The following is an 18583-nucleotide window of genomic DNA, read 5'->3' on the forward strand; positions in this document are numbered from 1 at the left end:
GGATAAAGGGTCAGGAATAGCTAAAAAAATTTAAACAAAACAATGCAATGATATTTTATAAAGTTGTGGAATTTTGAAAAAATATGAGCAAAATAATAGAATAGAAATCTCAAACATATGGAAGTAACATAATTAAATAGATATTACTATAACATCATTTACAATATACACATAAGTCAAATCAGTTCAGTAAAGACACTTGGGAAGGAAATACAGAAGTCTACCTTTATGACATTTGATTAGAAAAGGAATGTCTAGGAAACACAGTCCATTAAAAAAGAGGTGTCATAAAATTGACTTTAGAAACAAGCTTATAAATTACATAAGCAAGAAGAAATATAATACATATGTTACAAAGGAGTAGAAGCTAGTATATATCTTTTTTAAAGGAAGAATTACAAAACCATGAAACAAAGAAAATCAACCTAATCAAAACTGTAAAACTGAGCAAACGAGGATAGTTAGTGAATAAGTGCATTAAGGGAATCTCAAAAGGCCAGAAGAAAAGACCATTTTAAAACATAATGATGAAAAGCAAAATATGTTTTATATACAGCAGTATACCAAATATTGTTTAAAACACACAACTTGGAAAATTTCCTGTCTTCTGGTCAAATGATAAATTTATAAAAGTGCTTACGTGATGTAACAGTACCTATCAAAACAAAATTTCCTTTACTAATGCAATTTGAGTATACATATGAATGTAAATTCAAAATGGCTTATGATATCACTTTCTATAATCCATTAATTATATTTAAAGATGGAAATAAAGGGCTAAGTGGTATGTCTCAGTGGTAGATCACTTACCTGGCATGTGCCTGTCTCTGAATTTGATTCCCAGCCCAGCAATAAATAATAAAATAAAAAATAAAATCCAGATATGTGGTTAAAGCCAATAATCTTAGCTACATGGGAGGCTGAGATTGGGAGGATAACAATTCCTGGCCAGCCCAGGCAAAATGTTCATGAGACATTGTCTCAACCAATAGCTGGCCTGGTGGCAGGCTAGAGTGGGAAACCTTGTAATATGAGAATCATGCTTCAGGCCAACCTGGGGAAAGAGCAAGTCCCTATCTTCAAAATAAATGCATTGAGCAAAAAGGACTGAAAGTCTCTCTCTAGTGACTGAGTTCAAACCGCAGTAACATGAAATCAACTTTTAAGTATCTCTTAGGAAGCAGTGCTATAGGATAACATTTTTCTTTCTGTTTTTAGAATTAAAAGAAATTGACCAAAATCTGTCCAACACCACCTCTCTCTCTCTCTCTCTCTCTCTCTCTCTCTCTCTCTCTCACACACACACACACACACACACACACACACACACATACACACATACACACACACCTCTCACCCAACCATCTACCCATTCTAGTGTGTCCCCCTTTCCTGGCCCTTCAATTTCAGAAAGTAACTATGCTGTAGGACTTAGGTTTCTGTTTTCAGAAAATGACAATTCAAAACCTTTAAATCATAACCTTTAAAAAGATAACCATTAAACAAGCAAACCTATCTTTAAATAGAGATTTTCACAAGTTTCAGATAAATTCAATATGATGTATACAAGAAAAATCAAAGGCATGGATTGTTTTCTACATTCTGTAACCCTCCCACATTTCGATTTATTGTCAATGCTATACATTTTCTATTCATATATGAATTTGAAAAGTTGGATTTAAGTTAAACATATAAAAGCAATAAGTAATAGTTATAAATTAATTTTAAAAAGCTAATGAACTATAATTAACATAACCTGAGTGCCCTCTGATGAAACATTACATATTTTTTAAAGGAAACAACATGTAACTGTAAATGTATAACACCATAATTTCATTTCGTTTTAAATCTGTATATTTTGAGAAACATTTCTCTTAATGAGACTCAAGCTCAGTCACCCATCAAAAATATATATATTGTTCTAGCAAATATTCTTCAGTTTTAGGACATAAGTACTTCCATCTAAATCAACTTTTGATTCATTAGAATAGATACTCTTAAACATAATTATGATTATACTTAAATTTAGACTGAAAATATTGTTCGTGATACCCTGCCTAGTTAGGGTCAAGGAGAATCCTTATTACATGAAAAAAAATTTACTATATTCCATTGAGAGTCCATGTTAAAACCCAAGCTATACTGTCATCTCCACATTCAAAATCATAGTATATTAAGACTTTTTCCACAGCTAACATCCTTGAGGTTGACATCTTCTTGTGACTGAGTAGATAGCAGCAAGAAATTCAATTACAGCAAGTCGGCTCTGTCATTGCACCTGTCTGCTTGCACGGGAAATGATTTGTAAATTGGGCTTTATCTTTCCTGTCCCATAAATCTCCTGTCCATAATTGACACTTGTCAGCATAGATGAATAGTGGGAGAAAGAAAACAGAAAGTAAATGAGTAGCCCACCTGGGAAAACGATGTCTTGTTGCCTTTGGGAGTCATTTACAAACAGCAGTACCTACAGGCCAGAGTTTTTATCCACAAGCAGGTGGCAAGCATTTTTGCTCCTCAAAAATACAACACCATCATAACAAAGACAAAGGAATGATAATTAACATATAATATTTTTTCAGAGAATATAAAAATTTCTTCCTTCCGAAGAAATTGAAGCTTCTCTTTACTATGTGTGATGGCTGTGTATTGCTGCTGCACATTTGTAAGTATCAGGTTGGTGTCTGACCTGTCACAATGCATTCATGAAGCAAGCTTTTTGGCTGTCTTGGGAGTTGATATTGTCACTTGTTACACAATTCAACATCAGTTCAAAGTTGTTTGATACCAGTGTTGACAGATTGGTTTTAAAAAGACATAAAAATGACGATATTTTATTTCAAATGTCAAACAAAGAAACAAGGGATTTCATAAAAATGATCTTAGGAGCAAGCACTGGTTTATAAAAAATAATGACAGATAAATCTTCGTATCTCATTTTCCTAAATGACTTAACTTCACATCTCTTTTTGAAGTTTATCTCAAATTTTAAAACATATATTTTAAAGCAAATGAAAAATATTTCAGAATTTATTAAAAATCTTGACATAAAACACCGGAGGATTCTTAAAAATCATCACCAAAAATTTAACTGTTTAAGAAAAGAATATAACCACATAAACTTAAGAGACTGTTTTACAAGTCAAATTAGCAAACTGAATTATAATTGAAAATCATTATCAATACATGGTACAGCTTTACGTAGCCTTTTCTGTATTATACATGGTTTTAAAATTATTTAACCTTAAGTAAGCATAATTATTTTATATTGTTTAAATCTTCAAATTATTAGTGTGAAAAATGATTCATCATTTCTTTTGAATATTACAAGGTCCAATATTATTTTCCATCTATATAATTTGTGAATATCTTTGAATGAAAGAATCATATCTTTCTCACCCACTTGCTTCCACAAATCAGCATGAATAAAAAGCTTATATTTCCTTCAAAATGAGAGCAGAACACTAGAAATGGAGCACTGGCCGGGGAGATATTTATCTTGAATACTCCCCCCATCACTGTCTTCTACATATATTGCCCGTGATTCAATGATTGCTTGCTATCTACTAGAGTTTATAGAAGTTGTTGGAATTATTATATTTATGCTGTAAAATGAAAGTTTGTCCTGTGAAGGTAAGTTTTTCTGTACAGATTATTATTAGTGTAAAATAGCTATTTCTATATACTTACTGGAGTGTGGTGGACTTTAGCTACAGCAGGGAATTTCTTGATACTGATCTGAAGGAATAGATATTAACAGAATAATACAGTGGTACTCCCTAACCTTATCGGGGTCAGCTTGGTCATGTGGCAACACAAATGAAGAAAATGAAACAAAAGATCATACCTCTTTTTTATACAAGGAGAGTGCTGCATCTTTACCTCCCTTTTCTTAAATTAATAGTTTTCCAATAACAAGTATATCTGTGCTTATTCTTCTAACTAGTATCAGCCTTCTAGACATATATTTAAAATATGAAGATAAAAATGAAGATATTAAGTAGCATTGAAAATAAAGTTTTGAACACTTTTGTCTTTTCATGTGAAAACATTCAGAGTTTCTTCAGGTAGATTCATTCCTATCTAAATGTTAAAGAACCTTTCTGTTTCTTCCGTTAGCATGTGGAAAAGCACGTTACTTTTTATAACACTTTAGTTCTTGAAAACATAACCTCATAATTGGGCATCAGTTTTTTTCTTATGTGCTATTTAGAGGAAGAATATTAATCTGTTTTGCAAGTGTTCTCAAGTACTGTTTATTTAACCATGTGTTTATATACTTTTTTCTTTAATTTAAAGAAAACTTTAAAAAATAACTGTCAGTTTCAGACATCTGTATTTTAAAATTCTGTATAAGGAATTTTCCATTAAAAATAAATTCATAAAGAGTGTAACCATAGACACTATTGCCTTTATTTTTTTCACTGATATGTCGCAGTTTCTAAATAAAGTGGACTACCCAATTGCTTTTGTTTGGGATATATTTTAGAACAGAACTGAGGAATGTGTTCAGAAGTATAATGAGATATTTCAGAAAAGAGTAACATAGGAAAAATATTTTATTACTGGACAAAAAAGAAAATGTACTCATTTAACAGAGCAATTGAGCAGTTGTTGATCAGTGAATTACAAATATTAAGTGTACATCTGCAGGGTAATACAATGTAAACTATCAGGCTTTATTTCAGTGTTATATTTATTGTATACCATTGTGGTATTTTGTGTTTTTGTTTTACTGGTGATGATGAAATGAAGATGATACTTACATTAAGCATAATTCTGTTTTAATACATCAGTCATGTAACTCTGTGCTAGGCCACTGGTCTTAAAAAGCTTGGACAATGGGCATCCTAAAGATTCTGTGTATGTCATTTCATAAGATTGGATTTTATATGAACATGTAATGGAAGGTACTCAGACTCTGCCCTGCTTCACATCTCAGGAAACAAATATTGTTGCCAAGACTTGGTGATAGGCTCTGGAAAGACTACTGATTCAAGATAAAAGACCAAAGACTAAATGAATAAATAGCCTAAAAGTTAAATAAAAGGTTGTGAGAGATAGAGAAGAAAGAAGGAAGGAAGTCTTTCTGTTCCACAGGCAACTTTTGGATGATCAAAAGTTATCAGCAGGATTCACCTTAATTTTCATGAATTAATTCCAGTCTCTCAGAATTAGACCTGACAAATTAATCACAGAACTGAAGAAACTTCCAATGTTATTTCCATGTATTGACTATTGTTTAAGTATGAATACTAGAAGATCCTCATTCCCACACATTTATTAAACATAGAGATGTTTAAAAGGAAACTCTTAGCTTAGATATTGTAAATGGAGAACCATGAGTATTTTATTTCATAGAAATTACTTAGAATTATTATTAAGGAAACTCATGATTATATGAATATAGACTTACATCACTTTAGATTTTAAAAGTTTATACTTCTGTAATTTGTATTTTGTTTTTCTATCCAAAATAATTTTAAAGTTAAGGGACTTGTGATTCTTTAAAAACAGATTCATGGGGATTGAAACTACCATTTTTGTAAGGCTTAGTTTATTAACAATTTGCTATATACAACCAATTATTTTACATCCCACACTTGATCTCTAAATTTATGTTCAGGAAGACAAATGTTATGAGAGAATGTGTCTGCATTTGTTTAAAAGAAAAAGAAAGGCTCAGAATACTGGTAGTAAATTATTCTAAATAATTATTAAAATAATCAGTTTTAAAGCTATATGAGTTACTACCAAGAATTGTGATTCACACTGTAATCAGAGTTACTAGGGAGGCATGGGTAGAAGGAGAGTTTGAAAGTGACCTTGGAAAAATGTGAGACCCTTCTGAAAAACAAACTAAAAAGCAAAAGGACCTGGGACATGACTCAAATAGTAGAGCACTTTGTGGAAGACCTGAATTCAATCCTCAGAACTGCCAAAAACAAGACCCTTGCAACTTATTAGTTTGAATTCATGAGTATCAAAATTTTCATTTTTGTGGTGTATAGGAAATTACCAAAAGTAATTGCTGAAATTCAAGTCATCATCTACCTAATCATACATGGCATCACTAATTTGTTTCTAGTTTTATCATATTTTATTTTATGATTTTTATCTCTTAGAAAATTGCAATATGCATCACAAACACTAGTCAAAAATATAGAACATAATCTTAAGGTATATGAAAAATTTTCAGAGTTCTACAAAATGCTTTCGCTTTAATTTTAGAGTAATTAACCTAGAACCTTAAAAAATTGTTTACTATTCTAGAGGAAACTTTTTGATGAATGAGAGACTTTGCTCATTCAGTATAGATGGGTACTGTGATTAAACAGTGGGAATATATTCTTCAGAAAAACCAGATGTGACCCCACCACAAACCTTTATGAAATGAGCATACTAGTGTAGGAAACACAGGCTTTCATCAAATAATCCCACAAGCACAGGTCAATTTGTAGTTCTGAAATACTGCAAAGACAGGTTTCTTAATTCTACAAGAACACGATAGGTGAATTTTACTTAAACAAGTTGGGGATCTCAACTTGGTGTGAAAAAAAAAAGTAGGCTCCACAGAGGAGCAAAACAGAAGTACGGAATGCACAGGGTGAGGGGAGTTTTATAGAGTGGGAAGCTACAAAGATAAGATGATTTGTACAATAAGGCATGGTAAGGATACTGGTCCTTATTTAAAGGACATGGAAAGTGAATGAAGTATTTTAAAGTAACTGTCATTAAGAAAAATGTACATACCATAAAACTTACCCATTTTAAGTATATAATTCAACAATTTTTAAAGTAAATTTCCTGTTACATAATCATCACCACAATCTAGGATTAAAACAATTCCATTATTGTAATATGATCCTTCATGCCTCTTTATGGTCACACTCTGTTCCCACCCTGAGACTCAGGCAACTGATAATCTGTTTTGTGTCTCTATTAGAACTGCATTTTCTAGACATATCATATAAACAGACTCACACAATATGGCTATTCTGGATCTGGCTTCTTTCATTTAGCACAATGTTTTTTTAGGTGTACATACCTCAAAATGAGTAGCATATACCGCCTAACTCATTTTAATTGATTCATTCTTTTCCTTTTTATCCCATTTTTTCAACTCACCAAGTGGTGGATATTTAGGTTGTTTCTTACTTATTATTGAGTATATTTTTCATTTGAGTCTTTTCTTTGGGGAGTGTCAAATGATATGTGAATGTAGTTTTAATTTGGATTTCCCTAATGACCACAGAAGGTGACCATTATTTCAGGTAGTTTTGAGGAAATTTGCTGGTTGAGAAGAATGGACTTTCAAGCTGAAAGGAAAGCAGAAAAACTAGAAGATATCTGGAATCCAGGAAAAAGGAGAGAGAGAAAAACAATATTGTTGCTACAGAGCATTAAAGAAAAGTAGAAGTGGCCTTGACATTAACTCAGTCAGTCGAATGAAATGGAAACCAGATTTGTGAATGTTGAAACATGAATGGAACTGAGGAACTGGAGACAAAGGATCAATTTTTTTTGTTATTTTGATCATATTTATATCTGTAATGGGAAGAAAGAGATTCTCCTTCAGATGGAAATGGATATAGTTTTGAGAAGCAATTTTATTTTCACAGCAAAGAGTTGAGGTGATGTAAAATCTTTTAGGTAGATTCCAATGGAAAGAAAAAAGACAGTTGTGTAAAATAAAGAGGCAATTTATAGAGAAATAAATTTATATACTTAAGATACATTAAAGATGCCTGATAAAGAATACCTTGCTAGTACTCTGAATCAATTTGACTTTTCTTTCACAAAGCTGTTTCTCAAGTATAAAGTGGTTTAAATGACATGATATTGTTCAAAGTTGTTATTTCTTCAAATACTCTATTCATATTAGTCAACATAATATTTGTGCTGCCTAGTAAATGTCTTATCTCACTGGAAATCAATTTAAATCAGCTGCTGTAGCAGTGACTAGTACAGTCCTGACCTTTGCCCTTTTAAAGTTTTCCCCAACTGCATGACCCTAAAGGGAAAAGAGTACCTGAAATAATTCCCAGATGCAGCCAAACAAGGAAAAATATTTTTCTTACCTAGTTTTTAAATGGACAAGTACAGATTAAGTGATAACATAAACACCCGTAAGAGAAGTTAACTGTGGGGGCTTGTGGGGTAAAGTTATGAGCGGCTTCTGTCTTTTCCTTGTTATTGAGAAAGGATGGTAGACCTTGCTAGTTTCCTTCCCAATATCAAGTCCTTTCTTCTTATCAGCTATCATTCCTTTTCCTTTTATTTTATTTTTCAAGGGAAATAGTAGTCTCATCTTAATGTTAAAAATCAATTTCCTAACTAGTAGGTGAGATAATATTTGGGATAAAGTAAAAACACCCTAGGGAGCAACAGAAGGGAAAGAGGGGATGACAAACAAACCTTGTTCAGTTTCTGTCTCTGATTGGGAGACCCCAGAATGTTGGAAGGCTCAAGAGCGTCTTAATACTTGTGCTGATGCTCGTGCATTCTCTAGCAATAACTAACATGTATTCATTTTTTTTCCTGTTTTGTACAGCTACTACTTTTAAAACATAATAGTGTTCAACATCTTTTCTGTGCAACTGTACACTATTTTAACATGTGGTATTTGCGGTATTGTTTGTTTAGTAAATGAAGTCCAGGTTAGAAACTACTAAACTCTGAATTAACTTTTTGAACTAAACTTATTCATAAATTGGTTTCTCTCTCTCTATATATAGATGTATAGTATTGTAATAATATTGTAATAATTAAATATTGTAAATACTGTCATAACAATATTGTAATAATATATATATATACATGTATATTGTATTGCAGATTTTCCCAGTGCATAAAAATGGCTCCTGGGTACTAAGTACCCACTTTAGGAAGCTACATTAATTTACTCCTTAAATATTATATAATAAATGAATGCCACATTGCACAAGTAGTACCCAGGCTTAGGAAATCTAATGCAATTTTTATTTATGCCTAGCTGTCTGGGCAGTAACTTATATTTTATGGAGCAAAAACTTTTAAATACAAATTGCAAAAGTACTTAACATGTATTTAGAATTTCCTTTAAGACAAATTTCATATTTCCTTCTTCATTAATATTCTTCCTGTTTACCCTGTTTTTAATAAACAAGCCACAATTTGCTAAATACTTATTTTGATATACTTAAAAATAAAATATATCTGTAAAATTACAGAATATTATAATGAATACAAAAATATTTTAAATATTGTATAGATACTTAGAAGAGGAAATAGTAAGGTTATTAAAGCACATAAAGATGCATATAAATGAATGTAAATATTGCTGCATGTATTATACAAGAATCATTCAGAGTTTTATGATATGTAAAACTAACCTTATATAAAAAGGGATTATATTAATGTACATGCTACAAGGAAATATAGCTACAGTATATCACATACAAAATAGTTTGGAAAATCCATACATAATATAGAAATTAATGTTTTAAAACACTCAAATATATAGTCATGAAGATTAATATTAAATACATTCATACATAAACAATTGGACTAAGCTAACGTCTCAAAAATTGTCAACTGACATTATATTTTTGTGATTGAAGTGAAATATATAATCCTGTCTTTATAATTAAAAACATGCTCTAAAAAGTCAAAGAAAATGTACACAACTGAAAGTGTCATTCTGTGCTGTATGTGACGCCCTTAAGTAATATTTGTGCATCTTCTATTCAAGGGCTCATTTTCATTAATAAAGGAGGGTCTGGCTGCATCCATAGCCACTCCATACTTCCTGATAGAACATTTCTATAAATATTCCATCATTAAAGCAAAACCATAGTCATGTAGTTGACCTTATAGATAGGGTAGTTTTTTGCTACAGATTCATGGAAAATTAGAGATGGAGCCAGAAATCCTGATTCTCCAAATGTGAAGGTGGTTAAAAAAATCACAAAAATCATAGTTTCCTGAACACTAAAGTGAGAAATACCATTTTAAAAAAATTGTATCTCAGTAGTCCTCCTCCCATTTTAGTAATTTCATTTTCATTTTTACATGTTGTATCCCTTCTAAATGATTTAATATTGAAATTTTACTTTTGTACCTGAGACCTATAAAATAGAGCATAAATTATATAAACTGATCATTTACTAAAATAGCTATTAATTATTATTATTATTATTATAACTGCTGATACAATATTTAAAAATCTAAATGTCCACATTATTATGAAGTGTGCTATTATCCCAACTTGTTCCCAAACCCAGCCGTCCAGCAACTTTATCTATGCATTTATCTGAACATTTGAAAGATATTGATGCCTGAGTCTGATCTTAGAATCAAAGTGTTCTGTAATGGGTCTCAGACATCAGTTATTTTAAGACAGGCAAAATAAATATAATAATTATATAGTGAGTAATTTTAGAGAATTATCACCATGTGCCAGGAATGGTTTTCAATATTTAACCTGTGTATGTAAATATGTTTTCTATAACAATCTTATTTATTAATGGCGCTCTCTGATTATCCCTATTTTAAAGGTATATGAACCTGAGTGGAGGGAGGTTCAGTTTCTTACTCAAGGTCACACAGCAAATAAGCGATGGACCCTATGTGCAATCTGGTGGCTGTCTCTTGGACTCCAATTTCTATTTTCTAATCCTATTTGAGAAACATTAAAAAAATAGCTGAGGAGATAGACAAATATAAAATAAGTTAATACCACACTGTAGACACTGTCAACAGAGACTAATTCTGTATTTAATCTAGTAGAGCAAAAATGATTCAATGTTACTTATTGTTGGAGGCCACAGAAGTGAAAAATCATGGGTCCAACCTTGAACCTTGTCTGTTATTACCTACTTGATAGAAAGTTATGTTTTAGAGATTATAATTACAATGCAAACATCCCTAATAAGAAATTTAAATGTGTGTTTATTATGTCCAAATAATTGAATTATAATTTTTCTGACACCAAGGAAAGATTTTTGTGTGTTTGGCTCTTCAGTGTCTTCCAAGGATTTGCTGAAACTTGATTTATATTTTATCTGTGCTATCATATTTAGTTTTGCATTCAGATTGCATTTGTACATTCATGTTTTAACTTGTTTTCTGTATTGTGATCTCCCAGAAGGTTGAACTGAGACTGCATCGTTTTGTAGTCCATACAGCTCTTTGTTTATACTATAATCAGCCATGAAAAATTACATGTTGAAGTTCTGAATGAATGGAGCTCTCATCAGAAATCAATAGACATGTTGTTGTAGTGATCCTACCTTCTGGGCATTTTAGCGTAACCGTGAAGTGTACTTAACTAGAGTTCTTTTAAAAGACACTGCTATTCTAAATGGCAGTGTGTGACAGATAAGTTGCTTGCATCAGAAAGAAAATGATCAAGGAAGTTGCAAAGAAAAATAAATGCTTCTTTCTTCAAGAAATCTTGCGAAGAAAAACAATCAGCTGAACAGTTCACAATTGTGCTTACTGACGTGGTTGGTGCTGACACAAGAGCCCTACTTCTCAACACAAGCTCACTGCAGCACAGTGAGGATCCAGTCTGGTGAGGGTTTTCGGTCTGTGTGCCAATGCTCTAGAATACTTCAAAGAATAAAATCTTTTGGTCCTCATTTCCTTTTCAAAAGCAATCACTCTAAGACTATACTTTCAGGGATCTTTTCTATAGTTCGTTCAAAAGCAATCACTCTAATTGGTTTTGACAATGAGTACATTTTGCCTATTCAGATCATATAACTTTCTCCACCTCTTTTCCACCTAAAAGAACTAGAACACTCTGCAATAGATTATTCTTCTTAGAGAATTACAAGATAACTGGTTTGCAGGCAGTTTTATCACATCATACTTTGTAAGAAAAAGGTGGGAAAGAACCATGATCGCTGATAAGGATGTGGTCAAATAAATATGGTACATTCATATATGGATAAAAGATCGGTGTAAATCTGGATGTGTGAAGTAGTACAACTTATAAAATGCAGTACTGTATAAATGAAAAATTCAAGCTCCTGAACTATATTATTAGAATGATATCACTGATAAGATGATGAATTCATTTGTATTTGACCAGACTATTTGTGGAAGGATATCAAAGAAACTGCTAAGAGTGGTTACTTTAGGGAAAGGGAGCTTTGTAACATGGAGACCAAATTGGGATTCACTTTTCACTGTTGTACTTTTTGAGTGTTCTAGCATATATGTGCCTTTGCCATTTTTTCAAAGGGTGTTTTTTAAAAAAATAATCTTTATTCAGTTTAATCTCTTTTGGTATCAGCAGGTTCTAGGACTATTATCCATTCAGCAGTTACCTATGGGTCTTTTCATCATTGTATCCCAGAAAACTAACATTTTGGTTATCAGTAAGTATTAAATGTATGAATGATCAGTTGTCATCTCTAGTCTCAGGAGGTACCAGCACTTAGAATTACTGCAGTGTAGTGGACAAAAGTGGGAAATTAAGACTTAAAACATGGATTAAACTTGCATCTAGTAAATCTCAAGCAAATATTTGTTGAATAGAATCAAACTAGTAAAATCAATAGCATTAGCTATTAATTGAGAAGATGACTAACATGTGACTCAGTCTCAAGGTTCCTTCACCTTTCTGTACTGTCTTATTAAGTCGTCACCCCGTTATTCTTCTGTGAATAGGACTGGAAGGAGTGAGACATCAGTTCTGAGAAGCTGCCTAATTTATACCTACTATGTTCAATGTTATATTTACTTAAATTTTACATTCAAAAGAATTCGATTAAATAAAAAAAACTTAGTTGGAATTGCAAATTAACCTTCACCAGCTGACATTTTCACCAGCACTTTAGTGGGGCTTTGCAGGAGTCCTAATATGTGCTTAGGACCACTGCCAGCATAACCTTTCTCCATAACTTTCTCCACTTTGACCCTGAAAGAATATGAGTTAGAGATTTTGCTGGGAAGTGCTAACTCAGTGATTAATTGAACATCCAAGCAGTTGTTCACCAATTATCTAGTGATAACAGAGAAGGAAAATTTATTCTCAGAAAGATGTATTGTTAGGTCATTTTTACAGCCATTGATTTAAAGAACTAGACTGTTCTTATGTGGTCAAACTGGAGCAATGGCCTTGTTCCTGTTATGAATTTTAATACTCTACTGGAAATATATCAGGATTACTTCCATCTGTGCTAGACTAGGGCCGTATCCAGAATGTGTTTGCTTTCATGCTTTGTCAGTTCAATATCATTGTTATTTTCCTACAGAACTTTCATATCTTATCTTTAGCTCTTATTCAAGCTGTCGTTTGAGTTTATTGAGAATATATTTTACCTTTAAAAAAAACATTATTATCCCAACTAGTGTGTTAAGTAACAGTGTAAATAATATGTTTTGAAAAAAATATCAATTCATCCCCTACTGATTTTTTTCAGCTACTTATTTGTGAATCATATTCTATGCTTATTTTAGTCACAAATCATGCTTTGTAACTATATAATTTGACAGACATCCATTACAAATGGTTAAATGGTTTGTTCGTGATTGTTGAAGACTCAATGGCTGTAGTCTTTGTGCTTTTTATTGATGATAATTTTGTACTTTTTCTAACATTTATTTATTCTTTTTGGTAGCTTAGAAATTAAAGTTTAGTATATATATATATATATATATATATATATAAAGAGAGAGAGAGAGCACAAAAACCAAAAACCAATAGGGAAGAGTAAGAAAACAAAAAATTGTGTATTATAAAATACTAAGCTTTTAATAATGCACATGCTTTTTTATTTTAAAGTAGTTCTAAAAATTAATTTCATACTGATACTGTTCAAAAACAAAAATGTTCAGTAAAAGACTATTATTCTGTTATTATGACATCCTTATTGGATTGTGTTCTAAAGACATCTTGGTTTTCATGGTTTTTTGAAGGGTGCAATACTTAGCGTTGAATTCAGGGGCTCATGTTTGCTAGGAAAGGAATCTACTACCAGAGCCACATACCAGTTCTTTTGCTTTTAATGTGTTTTTTAGGTAGGGCCTCATACTTTTGCCCTGATATCATCAGACTGACATGGTTGACATTGCTGGGATTACAGGCATGTACCACTTTTCCCAGCCCTTCATTTTCACTTTTTGTAGTCATATAATGGAATTCTAAGAAATGTGAAAAGATTTAACATCTTTATATGCATAATAAAAGATCATTTCATGCTTGTTTACCTAGTTTACCTAGTTGTATTGTTGAAATGGATTTATTTGTTCTACTTCATTCTTTGTTGAAATTTAGTTAGAACATTCAAGTGTACATAAAATTCTGATTCTTATAAATAACATTTTAAAATACAAAATCAATTTTATGAGCTCCACCAGAATTCTAAACAAACAATACTGTTTCCTTCCTCATGTATGATAGAAAACTTTCTGTGTAAAATACTGTGTTACGGTTCTCAGTCAAGTCAAAATCGCTTGCATGCTCTTTCAGCACAAAGCTTGACAGATCACATTATTATAACATGCAATCATTCACCTTCATTTGTAGAACTAATAAAAATGTCAGAAGGTCTACTCTTTTCTTCAGTATATGTATAATTTTCCATTGCTACCATAAGAAATTACCCTAAAATGTAGCAACTTGAAACAAGACTCACTCTTTGCCCCAAAGTTCTCTGAATCACAAGTCTGGGCACAATGAGGCTCAACTGGATCCTCTGCTGAGAACTTCACAGGACTGAAATCACAGTCCTGCTCTGGGATTTTTTTTTATGCTATGTTATATTATATCATTCATTTTATTTTATCATTATATCATATATTTTACTGCTTATTTAAAGCTCTGGGGAAGATGTACCTACAAACTCATTTAGTTCCTTTGTCCTTATTGACTGAATTCTCCATTTCCCTGACTGTCAGTCATTGGTCCTAAAAACTAACACCATGTCTTCTAATGTTCCCCAATGGCCCCTCCAGCAGTGATCAAATAATTCCTTTTTGGGACTCAAGTCACTGTGACTTCTTCTACAACACCTCTCTGACCCTAGCTAGAGGAATGTCTCTGCTCCTAAGGGTTCATGTGGTTACATTGGTCCCACTGGAAAACATCTAGCACTTTTTTATTTTAAGGTCTATACCTTTACTTTTAACTACCATGTCCTTTTTGCCATGAACTTTACACATTCATACATTCCAGAGATTAGGGTGTGGACATCTTTCGGGATCATTCTGCCTACTGCACTATTTTCAAAATACTTTTCACCCATTTGTGCTAGAAAATTTCCCCATACATATACACAAGAATAACCTTTTAGGAAGGGAAGATGGAACTCTTATGAATGTTACATGCTATAATTTAAATATACCTCTTGTAACTGAATTTTAACTGGAAATTGATTAAGATCAAAGACCCTGTATGAGTGTTTTGAAACTCAAAACATGTAAAATATTCACTGGTTTAAGTTTATATGTGAATTTACCATTCTTGTTACTGAGTATTTTCCAATTCAGAGCTTCTTTGTCCTAACAAAACCAACACACAAATTTAGTTTTCTAAAAGCATTAGACTTTTCCATTCTAATTGGATCAATTTTATCAATTTTGTAGTAATGCTATTGAGATTTACCACTTTCTAATATGGAAACCATTTCTGAATTTTCTAAGATTTTATTTTATCATAATTAGTGCAGATTCCAAATACAATCAATAATGTGCATCATGGCTTTGTTTATTTTATATTTTATTTACTTTTTATGTTTTATTCCCCCCAAAAGACTTAAAGAACTTTATGGGTCAAGATAGTTCCATCAGAATTGGAGAACATCATTCTGAGTGAGGTTAGCCTGGCCCAAAAGACCAAAAATCGTATGTTCTCCCTCATATGTGGATATTAGATCAAGGGCAAACACAACAAGGGGATTGGACTATAAGCACATGATAAAAGCGAGAGCACACAAGGGAGGGGTGAGGATAGGTAAGACACCTAAAAAACTAGCTAGCATTTGTTGCCCTTAGCGTAGAGAAACTAAAGCAGATACCTTAAAGCAACTGAGGCCAATAGGAAAAGGGGAACAGGTACTAGAGAAAAGATTAGATCAAAAAGAATTAACCTAGAAGGTAACACCCACGCACAGGAAATCAATGTGAGTCAATGCCCTGTATAGCTATCCTTATCTCAACCAGCAAAAACCCTTGTTCCTTCCTATTATTGCTTATACTCTCTCTACAACAAAATTAGAAATAAGGGCAAAATAGTTTCTGCTGGGTATTGTGGGGGGGGGAGAGGGGTGGGTGGAGTGGGTGGAAAGGGAGGGGGTGGGGGCAGGGGGGAGAAATGAACCAAGTCTTGTATGCACATATGAATAATAAAAGAAAAATGAAAAAAAAAAAAAAGAATTAACCTAGAAGGTAACACCCACACACAGGAAATCAATGTGAGTCAATGCCCTGTATAGCTATCCTTATTTCAACCAGCAAAAACCCTTGTTCCTTCCTATTATTGCTTATACTCTCTCTACAACAAAATTAGAAATAAGGGCAAAATAGTTTCTGCTGGGTATTGTGGGGGGGGGAGAGGGGTGGGTGGAGTGGGTGGAAAGGGAGGGGGTGGGGGCAGGGGGGAGAAATGAACCAAGTCTTGTATGCACATATGAATAATAAAAGAAAAATGAAAAAAAAAAGATAGTTCCATCAACTTTTCCTGTTGAAATTATCATATTTGAATATTTCTAGAAACTTGGGTGAGAAATTAATGTTAAGTATTCACTAAGAACTTGCTAAAATGCGTTTTAAACAGCTCCTCTATATGTAGTAATTGTTTTCCTACAGTTCATATTGTTTGTTGCTATTTATTAGCATCTTGTCAATTCTAATTGCAATATATTGATTTCATTTTAATAATTATGAACATTATAATTTAATGTCATATCATCTAATTGGCTCTTAAATGTGCATGTAATTTAGTTTTATATTTTTCATTTTCAGAAATAAACTTCAGGTTGGTATTTAATTAAATATTTTGGTATAAGAATGAGTGAATTCTCAGTAAAATTGTTATACTGCGATTAATTTAGTAGCTCAAGCATGATTAAAATCATTGTTTTATCACCAGCATACCTAGTGCCTCAATTGTACTTTTACACGTAACTTTGTAAATAATGACTTTTTTTAAGAATATGACAATATTAGAGAAGTTGTCATTTATGAATTGTACATTTTGTGAGTTTTATGTTGCATATGCCTAAGATACTGAAACTCAGAGGAAAGCACAATCACGTTTGCTATGCCATAATCTCATATTTCAAAGATATAAGTCAGAGATATTTTTCCTATCATACAGCTCACTGTTCTCCAGGGCCAGGTACTTGTACTTCTATAGCTGGCCTTCTAAAAATATGTATCTTGATACAGTATCAGCAAGGGGTAAAAAGTAAAATAAATATACAAAAATCAGAAATACAGTCACTTACAGATAGGACTCTGTGCAAAAGTAGGAAAATGTGTTTTTATCAGTGTACTGTTAGATCTGTGGTGTGAATTTCAACATATATCTCCAATATATTCTTGACACCCTTCTTTAACGCCAAATCCTCACTTACCATAATATTATTGGTAATAGTTCTTTTCTAGGATGAAATAATGAATATAATTTTAGTTTATAACTTACAAAACTCAAGTCTCATTTCATTCTCATATCCTGCATTTATATCTGTGTAGCAGAAATACATGAGGTATATTTCTACCCCACTTTCCATGCACTGAGGATTCAGAGTATCTGACCTCTTACACTGTTATTAGGATGACCACCAAACAGTTCTTATCATTTGACTCATACTGAAATCATATTGTTATGTGTGTTATTTGAGAGAGGCCTGAAACTTTACACATATTACCTCCCTCACCTATTTTTTGCTAACCTGGTTTCAAGTGGCACACATTAAGTTGTAAACTCTGATGAGAGACCAGCAACCCCATTGGATAATTCAGTGTGTTTTCCACAATATTTTTTACCTGTGCTGCATTCTAGATTTTTGTGAACTAAATTAGACTGCTAGATGATCTGTTCAGAAGAACCGCAACACAGTTGTTTGGGGTTTATGTTTCCCAGGATTGTGACTAGGCAGGCATCTTCGTGGACCTTCAGTCTGTGTGATGAACTGTGTGTACTCTGGATATAGAGAATGCACTGTGGAGACAAGCTTTTCTTTACTTCAGTCACTCAGGTTTCCAAAGTTGTCACAAAAAAATTTCTTACTAGAAATTTGCATTATTGAAAACATAACATAATCTATTGAGTACCTACCCTCATCAAAGGAAATTTGTCCCACTTAATCTGCCTAGTTATTCTTTTATTAGTAATCTGGGAAGAAATTGGAGTCATGAATCTACTGTGTCTGTCCTTCCTTCAAAATTGCCAAGCAAGAAAGATGTGAAAAATGTGTTTTTCAGATGTTGATTCAAGAAAATATTAAGGAGTTCAAGAAACAAAACAAAGCCAAAGGAATAAACATCAGAAGCTTGCTTAAATGGCTTTAGCCCCATATAATTGCTTTGCTGTCAGCAGGATTATTAACAATTTCGGACATCTGAAAATTAAATTAACAGCCTGAAA

At 32.4% G+C, this 18583-nt stretch overlaps 1 protein-coding gene across 6 annotated transcripts in view; it reads left to right on the forward strand.

The window, feature by feature from the left end:
* The window catches only part of Epha7 (EPH receptor A7), a 161925-nt gene that overhangs the window by 110808 nt on the left and 32534 nt on the right, over window positions 1-18583 (forward strand). The gene's annotated exons all lie outside the window — the stretch shown is intronic.

Source organism: Castor canadensis, chromosome 1 (assembly GCF_047511655.1).
Source record: "Castor canadensis chromosome 1, mCasCan1.hap1v2, whole genome shotgun sequence".
NCBI lineage: Eukaryota > Metazoa > Chordata > Mammalia > Rodentia > Castoridae > Castor > Castor canadensis.